Source organism: Monodelphis domestica, chromosome 2 (assembly GCF_027887165.1).
Source record: "Monodelphis domestica isolate mMonDom1 chromosome 2, mMonDom1.pri, whole genome shotgun sequence".
In the NCBI taxonomy this organism is placed as follows: domain Eukaryota; kingdom Metazoa; phylum Chordata; class Mammalia; order Didelphimorphia; family Didelphidae; genus Monodelphis; species Monodelphis domestica.
This window is the reverse complement of record NC_077228.1, coordinates 435,773,427-435,798,906: the sequence shown is the minus strand read 5'-3', so window position 1 is coordinate 435,798,906 and position 25,480 is coordinate 435,773,427. Positions and strand designations below refer to the sequence as shown.

The window sequence follows — 25,480 nt, the reverse complement described above, 5'->3', positions numbered from 1 at the left end:
ACTTGCCCAGGGTCACAGAGCTTGGAAGTGTCTGAGGCCAGATTTGAATTTAGGACCTCCCATCTTTAGGCCTGGCTTTCAATCCATCCAGCCACCCAGCTGTGCCCTCTAATAGTCTTTTAAAAAATAAATGCACACATTTTTAATGCCAGAAAATCACTCCCTCTCATTCAAAAAGGTAGTTACTTTTTGACAGTGGTAATTACATGTGTGATAATAATAATAACTAGCATTAATAATGCACTTTAAGATTTATAAAGCACTTTATAAATAGTTCATTTCATCTTCACATCAATGCAGGGACTTTTATTATCCTAATTTTACAAATGATGAGACTAAGATATATAGCTGTTAAGTGACTCAGGGATTCATAGAGCTGGCAAAGTGTTTGAAACTGGACTTGTACTCAGTCTTCCTGACTCCAATATTAACAGGATTGCTTTAAGGCTCCAATGGATAGTAAAACTAAGAGGGTACACTATTCTAATCCCATTCAAAGTATACAAGTGCTTTGTCCTACAGGGGTCTTCTATGTAATGAAAAACTAATTGTGCTCTCTCTCTCTCTCTCTCTCTCTCTCTCTCTCTCTCTCTCTCTCTCTCTCTCTCTCTCTCTCTCTCTCTCTCTCTCTCTCTCCCTCTCTCTCTCCCTCTCTCTTTCTCCCACACACCTTAGCAGGACTATCTTCATGAATTTCTAGGGTCAAATCATCATTTGTTAACTCTCCAGGGAAAAGCTTCTCTTAATATTACTTGTCTTATTCAGATGATAGACATATATTCAGTTGTTATGTTTACACTTCCAAGTCTTTCCAGATTCCAACGCATTTTCTTCATGAGGCTCAGGTATCTCTGCCAGGCTCATACATCTCTGCTGACTTCCTGATTGTCCTGTGACAAGAACTCTTGGGAAGAACATACTTCTGGAGAATCTTCACTTCCCTGGTAGACCTTAGATACATTCAATGAAGAGTCCTTCTCCCCACTAAATTATGTGAAGTCAATCAAAGAAGGGAGTACATCCAAAGTGCTTGAAGAAGGTATGGTCCAGTCCAGAATGAAGGTTTCCCCTTGAAATGAAGCAGTTTAAACCAGCTTGAATCAGGACAGTAGATTTCACCAGATCCACTATGTCTTTAGTTGGACCAAAGCCTAAAACAGTGCATAACTCCATGTATTGCTAGATTTGAAAAGGCATTAAACATTCATTCTCTCCACGTCCCAGAAACACAGAATTTGAAAACTGGGAGACCTCAGAGGCCATCCAGTCCAATTTATACCTGATAGGCCCAATATAACCTATCTGGCAAGTGGTCTTCCAGCATGGGCTTGAAGACCTCCAAGGAAGGAAAACTCACCATGTCTTGAAATAAGCTCATTCCACTTTTTGGAAGCTCTATTTGTCTGAAACTTTTTTAAAAATATCAAGCCAAAATCAGTCTCTTTGCAGCTTCCACTCACAATTCCTAGTTCTGTCCTCTGTTGTCAGCTGGAAGAAAAGTCTAACCTCTCCACATGACAGTTCTTCATATATACAAATATGATGTACCCCAACTTTTCTCTTCTCCAGGCTTAACATACCTAGTTCCTTTATGCTAACCTCATATGGTACCATAAGCCAGCAATAGACTGAGCACAGAGCTTGGAGTGGGAAAGTACCTCAAACATTTGTAAACCTTAAAATTTCTTAGACTTATAAATGTTGGAAATTTCACCATTGGGAAATTTCATACTTGAAAAATTTCCTACTGATAGTCTATTGGAATATGAACCCCCCTTGGCATGGGAGGGTCCTTCTCCTCCCTACTTAAGATTACTTTAGGACAGAAACCTTTTGCTGAACAATGGAAAGGGCTTTAACCTATGCTTAAGCATAGAACAGGAAGTTCTTTGACTCATGATTGATTTTAGAATTGATACAATAGAGATACTTGGAATGACAGAACCAGGTCTTGGAACTTACAATCTCCACCCTACTCAGGGTAACAGGATTTAGGAAGGGCTGCAGCAAAGGATCAAGATTTAATTATTTGAGAATATGACCTTCAACAGACATGTGCAAAGACACAGACCTCTGGGCGGTCCTGGGTTAAGCTAGAGCCACCATTGGCACAGGGAAGACATGGACAGTGAGTGGTAGATGTGAGAACTGAGGGGAGGGAACTTGGATGATTTCCTGAAAGATAGTGGGGTCTGAGGACTAGGGAGGTTGGAGAGGTTTTGCTCTGAGAGGTTGTGCTCGGAGAAGCTTGCTCTGAAGGAAGCTGGAGGTGGAGGCCCCTGAGACTGTTCCTCCTTTTGGTCACGTGAGTGATAGGGACTGATCTCTTTTCTTTGCCTCAGCTATCTAAGGGCTTGGGCCTTTTGGCCCAGCCTAAACAGAGGGGGGTATTAAGCCCTATTCCCTTCTCTCTCTCTCTCTCTCTCATACCTTTCTTCCTCCTGTTTGTAATTAAACTCCATAAAAGGTTGACTGCTGACTTGAGTTTTCATTAAGGAATTACATAGCTGAATTCCTTGGCGACCTTAAACTAATATATATCAGTCTTTTAAAGTGATTTCCTTGTCACACATTTTGTAATATGTGTGACCTTGGGCATTATTTAACCTCTATCTGCTTCAGTCTTCTCTTCTGTAAAATGGGGAAGATACTAATAGTACCCACTTCACAGGGTTGTTGGGAGGATTAAATGATATGAAGTACTTTACAGATGCTATATAAATGCTAATCTGATAATGATGAGAAGGAAGATGACATGATCTTAAAACTCTTTGCCTATCTAGCTATCTTCTCTGGGACATTGCACATAGACAGTAAATATAGTCAATCATTCAACAAGCCCTTACCATGCCCTAGGCATTTGTGCTAAATTCTGGAGATAAAAAGAAAAGTAAATGGACACATATTCTCATTTCTGTTAAGTCTAAGAGGATTACAAAGTGCTATGAAATTTATTGAAAGCAATATTGATGGGGGCTTTGTAAGGAGTTTAAAGAGAAGCCAGAAGAGCTCTTGCCAAAGATATCATAAAAAAGAACTCATTCTTTGGGAAAGAGTTGAAATCAGTGTCCTCTGCGGACTCTCCACTATAATTCAGTTAAAAGCACCTATAGATTAATTTAGCCTTTGGCTTGACAATAGTTTTAATGGCGTTAGCAGGTCCTAGGTCCTTGATTAGGCTGGTATAAGCTGCCTCACTCCTGAGGAGAGATCTTGCATTATTATTTCACTCCCGTGAGAACAAAAGGAAATGGAGAAAATAAAAAGTAGGCTTTTTAAAAGATATGTATTTATATTTACATATTGCTACACTTACTATGTGGACTCTCTTAGACTTGCCCTAATTTATTTTAGGGCCAAGACCCATGTTTATTTTCAATACTAATGAAATTGTTAAAGGTTTTATATCTATTTAGAGGAAATCAGCACACTTTCCAGGGAAGTGAATATATACTCTAGCCCCTTATTGTGGCAATCCCTCCTGTCTACTAGTGTCACACTGAGGGGCAGTATTTGGTTCTCTTTCTGAAGATACAATAACATTGTATACATGACCTGAAGAGACCAAACTCTCACTGGGTATTCCTTCAGTACTGCCTGTCATAATTGGGTCCATACTGTTTGTTTGCTGTTTTTTTTTCCTAAAAAACTATCTAAGTAGGTAGCCGAGCTCCAGAAGAATTCAAGTGAAGGATCACCAGGCATGCACACTGCTGTGCCTTCCTTGCTGAGCTTCCCTTTTCAGAGGCTGAATGTGCCCTTTCCAGACACACGGAAGTCCATCTACTGACTTCTTGCTATTGTGCTGTTTTCTCCAGACTTGCATTTTCCCCTCACTTCTGCCCCATAGATAACCTTCCTTTAAGACATAACTCAAATGCCATTTTCTGCATGAACCCTTTCCTGATCCTCCCAATTACAAGTTCCTTCTCTTCAAAAATAGCACATTTATTTGTGTTTGTTTTCTTTATATTAATTCTGGACATACTTATAGTTGCTTATAACTTGTCTTTCCTATTAAAGTGTAAGCTCATTTCAAGGTTGCTTTAATCTGTATATTTGTATTCCTAGTGCCTTGAAGAGTGAGTGCCTGGAATATAGTGGTCACTTTAAATAATTACTGATTGATTAATGTGGTAGAAAAGACTCCTATTCTGATACAGGTTGGACTGGATGCCTTATAAATAACCTCCTTCTAACTGATATTCTGGGATTCTGTAGTTCTAGGGCAAAACATAAAGGCTTTATACAAAGCATCCATAAGGCATTCTTTCCTGTAATCACAAAATAAATGTATAATTCAAAAATCTGAGTTCCTTATTGTCTTTCTAAAAACTGAAAGCTTTTAAAAATAAAAAGCTGTTTATTTTTACTTCTGAATGGCTACTATAAAGACATAAGTAATAAGAAAATATGGCTTGGTGCTGTTTATTGTTAACCAATGAATAGGATGAGAGGTGCCCTTTCCCATTAGACTTGACCATTAGAAAAGAACAGGCAGTGGTGGGAGATTAATGTAAACTTCTCAAGGATGCACCTGGCAGATAGTAACCACTCACTATATTCAATCAATCAACAAACATTTATTAAGATAGAAAATATTTATGAGTCATCTACCATGTGCCAGGTACAACATTAGACTCTGGGGATACAATGACAGAAATGAAGCAAGATGTTTCCCAAGTACCAGGGGCCAGTGGAAGAAGTGTTGTGTGCTAGGGATAAATTTTTTAACAGATAAGTAAAGACAGGATAGATGGCTAACAAATCTACATTTGATGGTATGGCTAACAACTTAGGGAATCAAGACCTTTGAAAGGAAGTGGCATTTAAGCAGAGCTTTGAGTAATATATAAATGCTTGTTTAACTGAATTACTGTTCTGATTTAAGCAGAGCCATTCTCCTAGAGCAAAGCTAAGCCAGTGCCAAGATGTCCCTTAGTTCCCTTTAATTAGTCAATCAATAAGTATGTATTAAGTATCTACTATGTACCAGCACTATACTAAGGGTTGGGGATCCAAACAAAAATAAGACACAGTCCCTATCCACAAGGAGCTTACAATTTAAGGGAGTGAGCTGTAAGGCAACTGCCTGCATAGAGAGTTCCCCAAGGCCAATACAGCAGGTCATCTACTCCAAAATGATGGGAGCTCCTCAACTCTAATCTTGCGTATTTGCTAGCTTGGTCTAGTTTCCAAGGCAATTAGTCTGCTCATCTCACACCTGTACAAAGAAAAGTGACCACTAGAGCATGCTTTCTGAACACAACCGCTACAAAATGAACAGGGATGGGGATTGGACCTATTATTTCCTTGACAAAGGGAATTCCCAGCTGAGAAAATTCCCTTGACCAATTCAAGTCAATCATTTCTCTGCAACCTCTGGTTGCCCAGACGATAGCACTGAGAAGTTAAGTGATGTATCCAAGGTAATATAGCTAGAATATATTAGAATTGGAACTTGAACCTGGCTCTTCCTGGCTATGTGCCCAGCTCTTTACACACTACACCATGGCTGACTCAGCTGACATAAAAACTGATGCAAAATTCATGATTCTAAGAAATTCAGTCTGTGTAGGCTTTAATCAGATGTCTCTATCTCACCTCATTTTCCCTCTCATTAAACCAAGCCACACTCAACAGTTTGTTCTATGTCAATGTGTGTGTGTGTGTGGTGTTTTTTTTTTTTGGTAAGGATTAATTAAACTCTGCTATAGGTTAAGAAAGGTAGAAATCTCATGAAGTGAAAAACAAGAATGGAGTCCAGAAAACAGAAAAGATAATCATAAGCTATGATGAACAGCCATGAAAGGGGACCTAGCTAAATAAAGGCATTTTTAAAAAGTAATCAAGGGAAGAAAATAAAGGAGAAAAAAAGTAATGTCAGTATAAACAGGGATGGTTCAAATGGTACTCTCAAATTTTAGTCCATTTGCTGCAACTAATCAATACAAATTACCTCAAAATATCTTAATATAAAAAATAAACTAAATGACGCTAATTACGTTCTTTTATTTAACGGTTTCCTTTTAGATTTACTTTTGCAAAGATAGTAATACCCTAAATAATCATTATTTACTGTATATGGCCAGCACTTTTACCACTGTCATCATGCAAAGAAGACATTGGAGTTAAGACTGTCAGCAAAGAAACCCAGGAGTAAAAGATGGGCTGGCATTAAAATTAAAATCAAGTAACAAGATAGTTTATGTAGTGATCAAAGGATATAAACAATCAGTTTTCAGATGAAGAAATCAAAGCTGCCTAAAGTCACATGAAAAAATGCTCTAAATCACTACTGATTAGAAAAATGCAAATTAAAACAACTCTAAGGTACCACCTCATACCTATCAGATTGGTTAATATGACAGAAACAGAAATGTTGGAGGGAATGTGAGAAAATTGGGACACTAATACACTTGGTGGAGTTGTAACTGATTCAATCATTCTGGAGAGAAATTTGGAACTATTCCCAAAAGGTTATAATACTTTTCATACTCTCTGAATCAGCAATACCACTACTAAATCTTTATCGTAAAAAGATAAAAAAAAACTGTTTATACAAAAAAAATTGTATTATATTTTTCTGATATATGAAGGTAATGGAATAATCTTGTGCTATAAGAAATGACAACTAGAAAAACCTAGAAAGACTTACATGAATTGATGCAAAATGAAGTGAGCAGAACCAGAAGAACATTGTATACAGCAACAGCAATACTGCAGGATGATCAACAGTGAATGACAGCTATTCTCAGAAATACAATGATCCAAGACAATTCCAAAGGACTCATGATGAAAAATACTATCCACCTATAGAGAAAGAACTGATGGAGTCTGAAATTCAGTTTGAAGCACACTGTTTTTCACTCTATTTTCTTCGTGTTTTTTTGAAAATATGTATATTCTTCTACAACATGACCGATATATTAACATGTTGTGCATGACTTACTTATATAATCTATATCAAACTGCTTACCATCTCTTGGCAGGAGGAAGAAAAGAGAGAATTTAGGGCTCAAAATTTTAGATAAAATGAATGTTAAAAATGTTTTGATATGTAAATGGGAAAAATAAAAAATCATTTTTCAAAAATAGATATTCATGATTATAAGAAAAAAAAAAGCCTTTGTGCTGGGCTACTTTTGTCTTAATGTCAAGATAACCCAAGGAAGGACCTGAACACACTAGGTTGACTCCCCATATGAAACTTGTAGGAAGATATAGATAAGAACTCCCAAAGATGAGCAGCTTGTGCCACATGGGTTGAGATTAGTATTATTAGCTGGTATAGTGAAATGTATGAAATCACAGATCTATTTATGAATTTATTTCTATATTACTGTTCAGTGTATCTACTAGTATTGTCAATTTCATTGTAGTATAATACTTTAATAAAATTAGTAATCAATTTGTAGTATATCTAGCTGCTCTCTATTAACCAGAACACTTGTTTTAAAAACAAAGCCATAGATCATTATGTCTGGTACAGACTTTAGAAATTAATAAGTCAAAACACACCAGAGCTGATCGAATAGACTTCTTATTTCTCATATGCACTTACTACACTCTAAATTTGTATATATTTTCTATTACACTTTCTTGTTTCCTTTTGCTAAACTGTTATCTCTACAAGGCTGTCCCCTAAGCCTGGAATGCACTCAATATTCCACCTCTTCTAGAATTCCTAGTTTTGTTCACTGCTCAGCTCATGAATCACTTCATTAATGCAACCTTTTCTGCTCTACTCTGGTATTATTAGTATATCTCCCCCTCCCAAATGATTTTGATTTCATTTTATATATAATTTAAGTATATATTATAAATTTCATATATGAACATGCTTTTTCTCCCAAAAAATTATAAACCCCTTTAAGATGGATTATATCATTTTTGTTTTTGTATATTCACTGATTATCAAAATTCCACCCACAGTAAGAACTTTATAAATGCTTGTTGATTAGTTAGTTGATGAGGGCAGAGTTCATGGTACAAAGATACAAAAAATATCTTGAATAAATGAAGCAATTTTGTGAACCGAAGTCTTTAAAAACTGATTGTCAAATTAAGTTCAACCTAGTTATTACTGTTTTTGTTTAGGTTTTAAACAGTCATTTATATGCATAGACCTTTTATTTTTAATTCTTACCTTCTGTCTTAGAATCAATACTGAGTATGGTTCCAAAGCAGAAGAGAGGGCTAGAAAATGGGAGTTAAGTGACTTGCCCAGGGTCACACAGCTAGGAAGTGTCTGAGATCAGATTTGAATACAGGACCGCCTGTCTCTGGGCATGGCTCTTAATCCATTGAGCCACCCAGTTGCCCTCATATGATTAGACTTCTTCAAGGTTTTGACGTTGGCAAAAAGTTTGTATTGATGGCGATTGACCAAGTGAAATGAGAATTAATTAATTATTTAATTAATATTTATACTCATATTATCCAGGTTAATCATTTATTTGAGTTAAGCATGACTTTTTGCCTTACTCATAATTGTCCATCACTAACTCAGAATGTTTGAATTTTCATAGGCAAACATGAATTTCATAAGTCTTATATTTCAACCCAAAGCATAAATTTAGACAAGACTCGCCTGAATTGACACTTGCTTAGTATCTGTCACAAACTTCCAAAGTAACAATGAGTTAATATCATGATTCATTACTTTTCTAATGATTATTTCCTGCTCTTTGAGCCTCAGCAATGACATCTATATAAGCATGGATGAATTAGATTAGACTATAAAATTATGCCTGTCTAATTTACTTTGAGTTGTTTATGCATGTGTGTTGTGTAAGGGACCTGGAAGAAGTGACGTTGTTCCTTGTGGTCTATTCAAGTGGTCCCAGGATAATAGATATGACGTGAAAAAGGCTGGTGTGGTTACAGTTTTGTACATTTAATTTAAGGCCCACATATATTAAGTATTAGTATCAAATAATTAATTGGTGACACTGATTTCCCCCTACTCAGTTCCAATATTTTGTCATTATTAGACTTTCTAAAATATGAAATGGGTTGGGACAAGGCCATACTCTAAGTGAATTTAGCAATTTCAGTAATAATTTCATTATTACCATTAATATTGTTATTATGGACTTGATTTCAACATCATTGAGAGGTAGCATGGCCTTGAAACCTGGAAGACCTAGAGTCTAGTCCCATCTCTGACCAATATTAGATGTGTGACTTGGACTGAGTGATTCAACCTCTCTATGCTCCAGACAGTTCTCTAAGACTAGAAGTTATAGAGAAGAGGACAACTGGCATTAGGAGAGAGAACTTCCTTATATGGGAGTTCTTGACATCAAAGAAATTGCTTGTGCCTATGCCTATCCATCATCATTTTTCACCACACTTCCCTGTTTCTGCTGACATTAACAACCTCCTTGTTGTTCAGTTTCTGAAGCTTAATTCTGTCCTTGTGTTTTCTCTCTCCTTCATCTCCCATATCCAATTATTAATCGCTAAATATTGTAGATTTGGTTTCCATTGTCTGCTTGCCCATATTTTTTACACCACATGCACTACCACCATTCTAGCTTAGCCCCTAATTACCTCTATATTAGACTAGGAATAGCCTCCTAACTACCCCCCCCATCTTTAATATTTCTTTTCTCTAACCCATTGCCCAAAATCATCTTCTCTATTTACAGATCTGATCTTGTCATCTGCTCTATTGCTTAAAGAACTGCCCAGGGCTCTCTGCTACATATTGAATAAACAGATTTCTTAGCTGGACACTCAAAAGCCCTCCACACTTTTCCCAACTTTGTTTCACTCTACCCTTGTTCATGTACTCTATGCTCCACCCAAAAGGGAATGCTAGCTGTTCCTCAATCTTGTTGCCATCTTCCACCTCTATGAATTAGATGTCAACCCCACTGTCGATAATGGATATCTTTTTTAATTACCTTCCAACTTATCTTGGCTTCAAGACAGAAGGGTAGTAAGAGCTAGGCAATGGGGTTAAATGACTTGCCCAAGATTATGCAGCTAGGAAAGTCTGAGGTCAGATCTGAACCCCAAGACCTCCCATCTCGAGGCCTGGCTCTCCATCCACTGGAGTCACTGAGCTGCCCCGATAATGGACATGTTTTAAGTTCCTTACCTATTGAAATCTTTCTCCTTCTTCAAGTACCATGTACGGTATTATAACCTCAATGAAACTCTTATCTGATCCCTCTATTTCATAATTCTTACAGGTCTTTTCTCTGTCCTAAACACATTCTACTTTATACTGTTTCTATCGTTTCTTTATCTTTTTTGTTTTATTTTATTTATTAATCTTTTGGACTGTAACTGGGATAACTAGGTGGTTTGGTAGATAAAGAGTACTGGGCTTGGGGCCAGGAAGATGTGAGTTCAAATCTGACCTCTTATCCTCACTAGCTGTGTGACCTTGGACAAGTCACGTCACCTCCATTGGCCTTAATCCACCTGAGAAGGAAATGGCAAACTGTTCCCAGTATCTTTGCCAAGAAAACCCCACATGGGGTCAGGCATGACTGAAATGACTAAACAACAACAACTGGACTATACACTCCACGAGGAAGGCACTATTTTGTTTTCCATCTTTCTATTTCTCACAGGGTTCAAAATAGCAAATGCCTTCTTTGCACATGGTAAATGCTGTGTAGATGGTTTTTGAATGTCTATAGAATATTGTCCTGCAGGGTATGGAGACTAATGGAAGGAGAGCCTCCTGCAAAGGCTGCTTCTGGTAAGGAGCAGTATAGTCCCAGCCAATCACTCACCAAGCAGTTAAGGCCCTGGAGAAACAAAGACAAAAATGAAACAGCCCTGTCCTCAGGGAGCTTATAATGGGCAAAACAAGCTGTACATAGACGCATACGTGCAAAGTAGGTACAAATGGGGAAGGGTCTCATGTAGGAGTGGGTACTTGAACTGAACTTAAAAGGAAGCTGGATCTTAAGAGACAGAGTTTGGTAGCAGGCAGGATGTGCAGAGACATGGAGAAGGGATGGTATGTGTGAGGAATAGCAAGAAGAACAATTTAGCTGAACCCTAGAAAGGGTGAAGTGAAGAAACCCATAATAAGCCTGGAAGGAAAAGTCGGAATAAAGTTGGCTTTAAAAGCCAATAAGAGAAGTTATGCCTTATCCTAGGAAACCACCTGAGCTTATTAAGCAGAGGAATAAGCTGGTGAACTAGAAGAAAATCACTCTGGAGGACAGATGGTGAACTGGATTGGGGAGAGACCAATTGGGAGGGTGTTATAATAGACCTAACAGTATGAATAAAGCAGACTTTGCTGTTAAAAAAAAAATACTCTCACATTTATATAGTATTTTACAGTTTATAAAGTGATTCGTGTATTTTTTCATTTGATCTTTACAACAATGCTGTGAGAGGTTGGTACTATTATTATCATCCTCATTGAAGAGATGAGAAAACTGAGGCTAGGAAAGGCATAAATGATTTGCTCAGTGTCAAACAGCTAATAAAGTTTTCAGGTGACTTGCCCAGACTCACATAGCTAGAGTCAGGATTTGAATTCAGGTTTTCAAAGGTGACTTGGCAGTCTCAGGTGGCTAAAAACTATGAGTATTTGAATTCAGGTTTTCTTGACTCCAAGTCTGACATTCGATCTACTCCATTATATATCTGCCTGACTTCAAATCTGATGCGTCTTACCTCCACCAATTTAGGCGAGTCTCTTAAACTCCTTGGGTCTCAGTTTCCTTATCTGTAAAATAAGAATATTTAACTAGATGGTTTCTGACATTCTGAATGCCACAATTTTATGAATATTTAGGGAAACAGTTCTTTTGCAGAAATTCTGTGGATGGCTTATAATTTTGGGGATCACGGCCTTAACAATCCTTTTAATTGGTTTTGGCACTGCAACTATGTCTTGAATGAAGAAAGTACTTGAAAATGGGCTCATTATAAGCAGAAATGGTTGAGAGTTTAGAAGACATCTTTCATCAATGCTCACTCCCCTATACTACTAGGCCTCTCAATTTGTTATGGGATAATAAGGGAAAGGCTAAATCAGAGAAAGCAATGCAGGTTTCCCTTTTCTACTGTGTGAAATGACTTAATCAGAGAGAAAGGGTCTTTAGGGACAGGTTATCCACTTTGTAAATTCCATTAGGAGGAGGAATGTTTGTATTATTATATTCTATTTAAATAAGAAAGAATACAAACCAGTATTCCAAGAAAGGAAGTGTGGCTTGATAAATAGAAGGCTAGCTTTGGGGGTGGGATGAGCTAAGTTCAAATTCTGCCTCTAACACATACCAACCAACCAACCAACAAGCATTTACTGGCTGTTTACTACATGCCAGGCACTATACTAAGCAACGGAGACACAAAGAAATGTAAAAGACATGGTTCTTGTCTTCTAGGAACCCAAATCCTAATGGGAGAGTCAACATGCAACATGCAAAAAAAAAAAACTTGTTCATTACAAGTTATAGACTAGCTTGGTTACCATGGTAACCTCTCAGTGCCTCAGGTAATGCCCCAAGTTACAGAGGGCTTGGGTTCCTGGCTGTTTTTATGGAGAGATTTTCCACACTGAATTTTCTAAACCAATGAAATCACAGGATCCATTTTACATGCTGCTGCCATTATTTACTTATGTTTAGGCTATGTCTACAAACACTAGCTTCATCTTTGCCTCATGCTGTGACCAATACATTTTCTTGAAAAGCAGCACCTTATTTCCTGTGGTAAATTTCCAGACTTGGCTTTTTTTGCCACTAGTTTCCTAGCATCTGGTATCATTAAGTTATGTATCCTTAAAGAAGTCATCTACTCCCCTCCTCCCACACACTTTTCTGAGTTTGTGTGTGTGTGTATAAATGTGTGTATATATTAAATGTCTGTGTATGTATGTATTTTTTCCCCTGGCATGGGGGGTGCAGTGAGAGTAGAATGAGAGAGATGATAGGGAAAAAATACTTAAATCATTCTCAGTGCCTTCTTAGCTTGCTAGACGTGTGGAGATTTTCTCATTCTTTAAAAATTTAACAGAATAGATTCTCACTTCATAAGATCATAGACAATGCTAAACAGGATCTTAGTGGTCTTCTAGTCCAGTCCTTACATTTTATAGCTGAGGAGATTGAAGCCTTGAAAAGTAAATTGATTTGTTCACAGTAGTAGCAGAGGCAGGAGACAAATTCCAATGCTCTCTTGCCAGATCCTATGTGCCTTCCTCTCCACATTGCCTGTTACATAACTCTATGTGAATGCTCCTTTAGCACTCTATAAAATAAAAATTTGGCCCAGACTTCACATTTTGTTTTTTCACAAATTTTTTTGAATAGCCATTCCTTTCATTCCACAACATTCCACTCCATCCTAACATTACCAAGAGGGAAGAATAAAAAGCTAATCCAGGATTAGCTTCTTCCCTGATTACTGAAGCAGACACTATTAACTTTGGGGAAAATGAAAGTCATTATTTTTTTTTATGATTCTAGACCCCTAAGTAGATTTCTTTTTCAAATCTTCTCACTCCACACACACACCGCCTCCCTCATGATATTTAAGTTATGAAAATGGTTCTCGTTTTCATGTTAATTTGAAGACAACAGGCAGAGGTATATTTTCCTTAATATTCTATAAAATGCCTTTAAATATATTCTATAAAATGCCTTTAAAATGACACCAAATCATGCCAAATTCCAAAAATCAGTATGCTACATTTATAATATACACAAATATATGAGTACAAGTCAATATACACAGATATATGACATACCCATATACTATAATTTGGATTTTTTCATTATTGCAAAAAAGCACTAAAAAACATTCATTCACAGAATGTGTGTTATATGTAAGGCACTATGCTAGATTCAAAAACGTGAAGAATAAGATAAGAATAAGATTCACAGAATTTACTTAGAAATGAAGAGCAAACCCTCCCCCCTCCTTGTTATCTAGAGCAGTAGTCCAAGATAGAACTTTAATTTTTATATATGTATTGTCATAGAATATGTTATATAAACATTGCATGTTTGGGAGCTCCCAAAGGCTTAGAACTGGAAGGACTTAAGGGTCATTTAATTCAACCTCCTCAATTTTTTACAGATAAAAAATTGAATCAATCCCCAGTAGGTTAAGTGACTTGCCCAATGTTGCACTGCTAATCAGTGGCAATATAGTAAGAAATCTAGAAATAGCTTGGTTTTTCCCCCTCCAACTACAGATATAAAAGGAAAAGAACTTTACATTCAAACTATCTCAACTCTATATTACTATTTTTACTAGATTTTTAACTATTTGATTTACTTAAGTACCTAAAACAAATGACCTTAGGTACAAACAATCATCAAAATGCAATTCCTATACTAAAACAGTGCTGGAACAGATGTTTTTCTTCCTAGAGAGGAATTTATTAACCACAAAGAACTTGCTCAAGACCACCCATCTCATTTGAATGAGGTATCTGTGCTGGAATTCAAGTGAGAGGCCAACATTTACTTAGGAAACCAAACAACCCACATCAAGTATTCTTTCTAATTGTATAAATACTAAATTGATTCAGTTTGTCAAAGTCAACTAATACTGTTTTTAAAGTGAGCTCAAAATGTTTTATGTCCCAGGAGAAAAATGACTTTGGAAAGCTTTCCTTTGAAACTGATGCAATACAAGGATAGAGTGTGGACTTTTAAATATTCATGTTTATTCACAAAGAGGGTCTTGTCCAGATGCTGAGGCGAAGGGGAGTGGAAGCTTCTGAAAAGGGGATTCATCCATGGAACAAAAGCATCAACCTCTGCCCTTATTAAAGCACCATGGGATTAAAGAAAAAAAAAGATCATTCTTCTAACAGATGGGATCCCAGTTGTACATCTTATCTTCAGGAAAGCACCTCCATCCAAATGCTATGATTGAATAATAAGCACTTAGGGCTGCAGTAATAAGAATGGAGTGAATTTATCCCTTTTCCAATCCTCCAAAAAGGGACACTTTCCATCCCACCCCCCCCAACCCCCCCACCGCATCTCCTTCAAATTTCCTATTAAGTATTTGGTCATTACATTCAAGCTCTCTCAATGTCAAGTTCAATTTCATCTACTCCAGGATTTGTTACCTAGAATCTGAATTGTTTCATGTTTTTGATAAAAAATTATCAAAGGGACTGCTGCAAGTACCAACCGATACTTGAAGCCTTTCTTAATTCCCTCTCTTTCAATCTACTTTGTATTTAGCTACTTTGTATTTCTTGTATTTACATATTTATTCTGTACATTCATATATATATATATATATAAAAATGTGTATGTATGTATATATGTACATACATACACACACGTATCCTTTGTCTCTTATGTTAGAATGCAAGTCGTGGTAAGTAAAAAGATTTTTTATTTATTGTTTTTGTATCTCTAGTGCCTAGCATAGAGTCTGTGGTACATAGTAGATATTTAATAAATAAATGCTTATTGATTGATTGGGTCCTCTTCCTATTTCTACATTAAACTTAGAATAATTTGGCACTTTTTTTAAACCATTACTTTCTATCTTAGGATCAATACTAAGTGTTGGTTCCAAGGCAGAAAAGCAGTAAGAGCTAGGCAATTGGGGTTAAGTGATGTGTCCAGGATCACAAAGCTAGGAAGTATCTGAGGCCACATTTGAACCCAGGACACCTCACTAACTCTAAGTCTGGCTCTCTATACCCTAAGCCACTTATCTGCCCCATTATTTCAGTATTTTTAATAGATCTAGGGGTTTACATCTCTACTTCTTTACGTTTCTAGTATGGTGGCCCAGTGGCACATTCATATAATCAAAGCTACTGAGGACACTGAGGCTGTCAGATCTCTTGAGCTACTACTACCAAGGGAAGGCAGAACTGGCCCAGGTCAGAAATAGCAAGTCAAAGCTACCAGGCTCCTCAGGAGTGGGGTTGGACCCCTAAGTAGTCTCTGTTCTTCTGGCCTGGGTAAGATGGTAATGAACCAGTTTTTTTTTTTAATTAAATTAAAAAAGCCACACTGGTTAAGAGTTTAACAAGAAGCAAATGCAAAGGAAGGCAACAGCACATTGACAGTCACTTGGCTGATAACTGTATCTGCTTTCCTGATTCGTGATATGCAGAAAATGGACTCTGATCAAGTATCTTGAAAGAAATAGAACCTTATTTAAAACTTGGGCACCTTATCCATCTTTCCACATAAAAGGCATGATTGCACCACTCCCCCTCCATTACAGGTGACTATTCAGAAATTGGTAAATCTCTTCCTAGATGCTCCTATCACTACAGAGAATCCTATCTGTTTCCCATATTTCACTGCTCCATAACATTTACTCAGCAGCTTAGAGGAGGAAAAAAGGAAGGAAAAGGTCTATTTATGATAGCACTCTCTTCCTAACTCTAACCAGAATCTTATCATTTGACAATACGAGTCTCGGGCCCTATACGTTTAGATTTTTAATGTTCCTGTAATAATAAAGTCTGGCATCAGTGAGAGAGGCCCAGTAGAGACCACTGTAATAGAATTTGGCCTAAAATCTGCTGCCCTTTGCATTACAATAGTGTTACTAATTTATGAGCTCTAAGTATTGTTTCCAGGAATACTAATGGGTTTTCAGTGATCCATACAAATTACCATGCTCAATTTCTCTTGGGACCAGCAATAATCAATCATTCAGTGACTACAACAGGAAGATCACTGTTAGATGCAGGGAAGGGTGCAAAGATCACATGGCCCTTGTCTTTGTGGGACCAATACTTTTGTAGAAAATAAGGGGAAAGTACTTTGTAAAGGCAGGAGTTGGAACTGGGGATCTGGGATGTCTTCATGGGGCATTTAGCATCTCTGATGGGCTTTAAAGGCTGGAAAGGTGAGGAGAAAGATGTTTCAGGCATATGGAAGGAAGAGAGTAGTCCATTCTTTGTAGCATGAAATGTATGGAGATGAGTAATATTATTTAAAGCTAGAAAATAAGGGTAGGAGGTACTAGATTGTGGAAAGTTTTGAATGCCAGGAAAAGAAGTTTATACAGGAGAGGAGATAGGGAGCCGCTGATGATCTTTTGAGCAGAAAGAATGACATGACCATCATATTCATAACATGAAGGTTTTTTTCTGATAGCAGCATGAAGCATGGACCAGACTGGGTTAGGCCACATCTGGAGTGCTGTGTAGAGTTCTGGGCATCATATTTTAGGTAGAATTTTGAGAAGCTAGAGAGAATCCAGAGGAAGAGAGTCAGGATGATGAAGGACTTCCAGTTCTGTGTCAAATAAGGACCAGTTCAAGAAAGGACAAGTGTTTAGCCTGAAGAAGAGAAGACTCAGGAGGGATATGATAGATATCTTCAAGTTCTTAAAAGGCTTCCAAGTGGAAGAGAGATTAGGGTAGTTATGTTTGTTTTTGGAGGGCAGAACTAGACATAATGAGAGGAGGATGGATGCAAAAGAGGTAAATTTAGGTGTAATGCAAGAATCAATTTCCTAATGGTATTTTAGCCCAAAGTACATTGGGTTTTCCCAGGAGATAATTCATTCTTCCTTAGTGGGGATTCTCAAGTAGTCTGTATAACTTCTCATCAGCTACATTCTAGAGGAAATTCTTTTTCAGATATGGGTTGAGATAGCCATTAATGTTCCTTCAAAGCCTAAAATTTTATAATTCTTAAGGAAAACAAAATAAATGGCTTAAACAGACACATAGCAGAACCAAGTGTATAATTATTCAGTGTAAGGTTGTTAAATGCCTCTATTTTACATAAAGGCACAGTAAACTTAAATTTCTATGACTGTGTCCAAGCCCAGTGATATATTTTATTAGTCCCAAATGCATAGCTCCTGGGGTAGTGCTGGGGGATAAACCTAGACAGATGAACTTGTTATTTTCAAGGACAGAATTATAATAGAAAATAAACAAATAACAGCAAAAAATGAGAATTTCCATTTTTATTATGAAGGTCCAAAGTGACAGCATAATGTGAAAGTTTTAGGTTCTCATTGATCAGATTTCAAGAGACCACAGACTACAGCATTCCAAGCACTTTAATTTTTGACAGAGCAAAAAACAAAATGATAAAGATGTTCTTTCAAGAGTGGAGAGAAAAAGAGAATGTGGTATGTATGTGTGTGTGTGTGTGAGTATGTGTGTGTAGGGGAATGTTTTCTGCAGGTATTCAACAGGCAAAATGAATACTGATGATCTCAGAAACCCCTAATACACATTTGGACATTCATAGGAAACTGTTATTTCTCTTCCCTGCAAATGAAGTTAATAATGAACATACTTATAAAGTATGTATAACTACATAATGTATTATGTTCATTCATCATCATTACTTCCTTCTCCCACAATGCCTCACAGCCTTGACTCATATCTCCTGACTTCAGCTAACAAGAAATGATGGTCAGAGATAAATATCAGAAAGATTATGTTGAATCCTGCATTTTTCCCAACTGTATGTTTCATGAAAGCATAAGACGTTGAAGAGTGGGGGGAAATCTAAGGAGGACACTAATATTAATGGATTATAGCCACTACTCAGGAACTGCACAGTCTACACATGCTGTGTTCAATTAAGAATTTAGTTTACTAAAATCATTGTTGTAACAACATTCTTGTTGCAAACAAAACAGGACCTTTTTTCCCTGAAGTTTCTCTTGCAACCTGTCCTTTCAATTACACATACACGGCGGTGTTACAAAAAAGAATTAGTTGCAATTTATATCCCAATATATTCTGGGCCTGCAGAAGCTCATGTCTCTTACAGATGCAACTTGGTTCATCTGAGTGGATCCTCAAAAGAACAAATATGAACTAGAAACTCATAGAGTTTGTGCTTAAAATTTATAAAATTAAACCTGCTCCAAACAGGTAATATGGGGAGGCATGCTTGCAATCTCTGGATTCAATCAGAAACAATGCATAAAAAAGCACAGAGCCTTCTCAACATGTAACGATGGGTTCCTTTTAACGCTTCATTAAACAAGATCCGATGTGATGCACATTAGAACTTTGAAGCACGTCTCACTTAATTCTACAAGGCCTGGGACACAGGACGATGCCAGAACTTCATTCATCATCTTGCCTGTTGACAAAAGGAACAATAACTGGTCATCACTGGTCAATGGAATGCCTTCTCCTAGTTATTTTTCCCCCAAGAAAAGAGGTGTCAACACAACAGCAAATGTTTCAGGGCTTGATTTGGTCTTGCTTTGTAAACTGCTGATTTCACATTAATTTATTTATTCAACTAACAGTTGAGTGCCTACCATGTGCAATGCATAGGGGGTAGTGGGGAACATAAAGAGAAATAAGATAGTTTCTGCCCACAAGGGGCTTACAATCTATCAGGGCAACCCATCTCCTCCTAATTTAACAGTATTATGTTACACTTTTTGCTTGCCCAGGATCATTCTATTTTATTTATAGAAAATTCTTCCTTCATATGTAGCATGCACATTTCTCTTTATCCTGCTTTGGTTTCACTATTGTCCTATCTAGTGCTCTGATAACATGGAAAGATTAAGCAAAGCACAATAGTGTGGGAAGCTGTTCTATCTTGGCGGTATCCCAAGCACCATCTCTAGGAATGACAGGGTACTACTTCCTCCCTGAATCCCCTACCATATCCATTCAATTTGGGGTGTCTATATTATTGTATATTATATATTATTATACATAATATACCATATTTAGTATATTTTCTTATACTGAAATGATATTGATGAGTTAACATTTCAAAGGGGCCCCCAAATAGCCATAAAATGCTTGTCTTTAATATTTTTTGTTGTTCAGTCACATCCGACTCTTTATGACTCTGTGGTCATGTTGGCATTAGCATGCCAATACTGTCCATGTTTTCTTGGCAAAGATACTGGAGTGGTTTACCATTCTCCAATGGAATAAGGTCAACAGATTTTAAGTGCTTGGCTCAGGGTCACACAGCTAGTAGGGGTCTGAGGCCAGATTTGGTCTCAGATCTTCGTGATTCCAGGCCCGTCCTCTATCCACTGAGCTCCCTGGTAAAGAGAGGTTAAAGGACTTGCCTAAGGTTACATAGCTAGTGTCTAGGGCCAGATTTTAAGTTAGGTCTTTCTGACTCTAGGCCCAGAGCTCTTGTCCACTGAGTCACCTAGCTGCTTCAAAGTCTACAAATCTTTAATATACCGAGTCCAAATAAAGCCTTTCTCTTAAATGAAAGTGAAACAAAGAAATTTGGCAATTAAGATTTAAAAACGTAATATTCTTTCTGCCCTTTTTCCCCCCCTTAACTGTGTTAACAATCCAACAGCTTAATGGAGTTTAACTTATTTCCACATGCACTGTCTATACTTTTGCTACAAGTCCTAGGAAGGATTCTTTTGGGGGGGAGGGGCACATATATATTTTCTTAAGTGAAGTAATAGTCATGAAATATATTTAAAAGCAACAATATAGAGCATGCTTTTTGAAAGAGTCGATATTCTTGCAATGAAACCCAAATAATTTCATAGCCTTTGTAGCTAGTTTTCTGATACAAAGCAGTCTCTCCTGTGAAATCTTTTCAAACCACTAAAAGTCAGACCACATTGCATAGCATTAAAATTTGGTAGAATGAAAATATCACTCACTAAAATAAAATCACATATTTAGCACTAGAAGGGACTGTAAGAGTTCAATAATCCAACACCTTCATTTTACAGATAAGAAAACTGAGGACTATGTTGCAAGATGAAGAAATCTGACTGACTTCTGACTGACTGGATCATGTCAGGATCATCAGATAGTGTTATGAATGGCAAGTTTACTGAAGTAGTTGTACTTTAGAAAATGGTACTTGTGGGCCAGAATGACTTGGCAGAGAAATACTTGCAGAGTAAGTGAAATAGTGACTGATTTCCTGAAGAGGCTAAACTAATGTGGATGAGTTGGAATATACATCACCAAAGAGGGTTGCCTACAGAAGGATGACAGATATTGCGTACTGAATAACAAGAAAATGACACCCAAGCAACTAGAAACCTATAATGATGGCAATTGGGTTACTTCCTTATTTCCTTAGAACATTATGTCTAAAAAGATGCCAAACACAACTCGCAAATTCAGTCAATGCAAATGTTTTTAAATTAGGTAAACTAGTTGTCATTTAACCAAGGACATGACTAATTTTTTTTTTACTTTTCTACTAGATGTTTGGCATTGTATCAAAATAGCAATTATGAATGCTGTGAATGATAGCCCTCTACCATACCCCATAAGAAGCAAAAGAAATGTAAAGAAATTTAACATTTAGTTTAAATTATCTCAAAGTTATTGCCAAACCTTTTTACTCTTCAAATGCCAATTATTTGAAGAAAGAGATCAGCAAATTCACTAGTTTGATTCTGTAAATCTCTAATACTGCCCCTTTGATAATACTTATAAAACTGTATTATTATTGCTCTGTTATACTGAAGCTCTAAATTTAAGCTAAGTATGGACCATATTGTAGGACTGTAGTGAATACCCTTAGGAAATCAACATTTTGAGAGAGAGGCAAAGAGCCCAAGATGGAAAAATCAATTAAGAAAAGAAAAGCTTAGATTTGCTCATTTAGGGCCATATGAAATGAAATATACACACTTGATAATGATTACATTTGTATTTCTCCTACTTGCCAACTAAGACAAACGCTTTGATGCAAGACCTTTAAGAAAAAGATGCTTCATCTGGGATAATTATGGTAATAGAAATTAGGAATGGAATTATGGTAATTTAACACTTTTGCTCTGGCAGGCATTTTTAAGAACCTGATTTCTGAAGCTGCTTAGTATTACTAATAAGTACCTGCTAATAAGTGCTACTTGACAGAAATGGTTGAAAATGAATACAAATGTATCATTAGATATGACAAAGTTGTTAAATGACCATCAAATTCTAGAGAAGCTTCCAGGGGCAAGGAATGTAAATATATGGGTAATAGTTGAATGGGTAAGCTTGATGTTCAAAATATGACATTTATTTAGCCGTTAAAATGAATTCACTATTATTTGGGTTATTAAAAGGCTGAATTCTTTATTGCCCACAAAGCATTTCTGACTCATTTAGAATTACTAGCTCTATGCTGTACCACTGTGCTAAGATTTAACATGTGCTATAGAGATACAGTGCTCCTTCTTAGTAATTAACTATTAAAGAAGTAAATTCTTATTAAAGAATTAAATACAATTGAATGCTCCAAAGCCTAGGCTATGGAGAGGGAGCAAGATGTAGGAAAAGGAACACTAGCCTGGCAGTGTAAGAAGGTTTGGGCTCATACTGCATCTCTGCCACTTACTAGCTCTATAAAATTGAAGTTAGCCTATCTTTCCACATCTCTGAAATAAGCAGAGTAATTCTTGATCAGTAAGGCTTCTTCTGAAGTTCAAAGGAAACACAAGTAGACACTATACATATGTATACATTGTTAGTATTATAAACAACTAGTCTAAGACTTACTGGAGATAGGAAGATATTCCCCTTAGAGTACCCAAGAAGGGAAAACAATCCCTAATCTATAAGTCTCTTCATACCCAGGAGCTGCAGTAGGCATGATCTCCATGAATTGCATTCTCTTAAGTTCAGAAGTGAACAATAGTTGTCACATCTTTGATGGCAGGATGGGCAAAAGTATTCTCCAAACTCAGCCATTGCCTTTCAAGCTATATTAATCATTTCCTTTACATTAATCAGTGCTGTCTATGGTGGCTGTGTTTTTAAGTGAAAAACAAGGAGAAAAGGAAGAGGAACAACAGAAGAGGGAAGCATAAATCGGTGATAGTAGATGGTTAACTTCAAAGAAAATATTCTAATTCAATAGAAATTTTGAAAGTAATTAGTATATGAAAGGCACCACACATAAAAAGTACATTCAAGTACCTACTATGGACAAAGTGCTATGGATACAAAGACAAAAACTGAAACTATCCCTACCAACTTACATTCCAATGAATAAATTTCAGTTACTTTATAGGTTAAATAGACTTTTGTGGGAACATAACTATTTATAAGATTGTTTCTAAGGAAAGAGATACTCAACTTTCCAAGAAAGCGGATAATTAACAAACAAGCATTTATATTAAATGTCTACTTTGTACTAGATACTGAAGTAAATGCTGAAGAAATAAACACAAAAATGAAATATTCTCTGCTCTTCAGAAGCTAGATTCCATTATGAGATACAATATTTGTATGTATTAGCTTTTAGAGTAGCAGATTACAAATGCCTCATTTTTACAAAAGAGATATTGTCACAGAAATGTTATAAAGCATACCAAATTTATTTCAGATGCATTAGCAAGTCATTTTTATTGAAAGAAAACCAATCATCCCAAAATATATGTGGCAATTGCCATAATGAAAGTATTCTTAAATTTTTTTAATGCCTTCACTCTTAAAATATTTATCCTTCAAATTTTCTCTACTTCACTCCAAATCTTAAACACAGACATTCTAGGCCAGTTTATGGTGGGTAAAAAGAATTGACACCAATGAAAATGGCCTATGGGAAGAAAGAAAAAGATGAACTTATACTTCAACATGTTCATAACTCTTTCCTTTTCCAGGAACGTCCTTTGGAAAAACTATACACAGCTCTGCTCCTTTTGGGGAAAATACAACACATACACATGTGTATTTATTGATGTGTATTCTTTCATATATATCATAATAGCTGGCATGTAGCACTTTAAGATTTGCAAATCTTTTATATACATAATTTCTCATTTGATCTTCACTACAAATTTGGGAGGTAGGTAGGTATATATACCCTCTAAGGAAAAGATGTTGAGGGCTTCAAATTGCCTTAATAACCCTTGCAAGGGCTTCAGGGACACAGAGGGAGCCAGAGATTCTTCCCCAGCCCTGGATAGAAGGGGCAGGGAGCAAAAGGTCATTTAGGCTGTCCTTACATGCCCTTAAGGCAGCCTCCTTTCCCAGTGGAAAATCAAGTTCATTCAGAAATGGAATAATGTAGAGTTCTGTGAATTCATTATTCACCTAAGTGTCTTAAAACATATATTTTTAGGAAAGGGTCATTTGTGCAAAATGGCCTTATGACATCCAGACAATTGACAATTTAACCTCAACTGCATAGAGGGAATTACAGAGGAACCCTAGGGCTAAGTTTGAATGCATTTTACATGAGTGTGTACATTAGAAATTGTTATTTTTAGTGTTAAGGTTAAAGGGGATGCCTTTTGAGTTTCCAGGGAGGCCACAGGCACTACAAGATTAATGAAGTACTCTCTACAACCTATTACATTAATATTTATTTTTTAAGGTATTCATCAATGTAGAATGACTATAAATAAAGACACTCAATTTTGTTAAAAAAAAAAGGAGAATGGAATCTTTAAGATAAAAGTAATAACACAATGATACTCACAGGCTAGATTCCAAAACCTTTAAAGTTTCTTAATTTGGTCATAAATTTTACAATTTTGCCCCTTCTTTACACAAAAGGTGGGGTTTGTAAAAGCTGTGCTTAAATTATAACACAAGTTCTATAAGTTAGAACTGAAAGGTATTTTTAAAGATCACTTAGTCCAATTTTTTTCATTTTCCAGATGAGAAAATGAGGCCAAGGTAGGGAAAGGAGCTGGGGCCAAGGTACAGAGGTCATATGTGCAAGCAGAAATATTCAAATCCAGGACAATATGGTTAACTCTACTCAGTGAAACAGAAGTAAGCCTTTAAAATAGCTACCAAAAATGGTTTTGAAAATTGTTTTTTTATAAGGAAGGCACAATGCTCCTTTCAGAGACTCTTAACTCAGTTATCTTGGGTTGCTGACATTCTAGCTTGAATAATTAGGCAACTGTCTGGATGGATGGATAGAAGCAAAGGCCTACAAGTCAAACCAACAAATCGTATGCCATACGAGTCCTGAAAAGAGAAGCCAACTCCAACTAATGGTTCTCCAAAGGGCTAGCTGATCAACTGGTGTAGTACCAGGAAGTATAGTATTTGTCCAACACAAATACTGCCAGAGATGCACAGTAGAGCAGTGCTAATTTTTAGGGGATATTCTAGGGGAAAACTTTTCTTCCCAATCCTACCTCAGATTAAGATCTTCAATTCCGTTCAGTAATGAGAAAAATTCTTAAAATTCTAAAAAATTCTTAAAGGGCTGGGATGGATATTTCTAAGCACTGAAGCAGGGACAGTGATTCTATAAGGCTTTAGCAGTTTAGAATTTTAAGTCAAGTTGATAAGCATTTATTACTATTTTTAAGCTTTATTTTCTTTTGAGGGTGGGAGATTTGGAGGAGAACTTATTAACAAACTACTCAAGTGGAAAACTCGGAGTGGGACCCCAGGTACTGTTTTGCTTTAGTAGTATTGTCCACAGTAGCCAGGGCTTGAGTATTAGGTGGTAAATGTAAATTCTGAAGTGGGCTAAGCCCTAGCTTAAGTTTAAGGTTTATGAAGACTAAGTATTAATATCACAAGGACAAGGTATAAATCACAGTGATTTTACCTCTGGAATGGGAACTACCTACATAGGTTATGTCATTCTAA

The 25,480-nt window shown here is 36.6% G+C and overlaps 1 protein-coding gene across 7 annotated transcripts in view; it reads right to left on the bottom strand.

The window, feature by feature from the left end:
* Positions 1–25,480, bottom strand: part of SCAF8 (SR-related CTD associated factor 8) — a 260,824-nt gene that overhangs the window by 48,880 nt on the left and 186,464 nt on the right. For 4 of the 7 annotated variants that reach the window (XR_001627208.2, XR_008916714.1, XM_016428984.2 and 1 more), the window contains one exon: positions 17,893–19,046. The exons of the other annotated variants lie outside the window; for them this stretch is intronic. The gene's annotated coding sequence lies outside the window, so the exon portion shown is untranslated. Of the gene's footprint in view, positions 1–17,892; positions 19,047–25,480 lie in introns of those variants that run through there. 7 annotated transcript variants of the gene reach the window in all.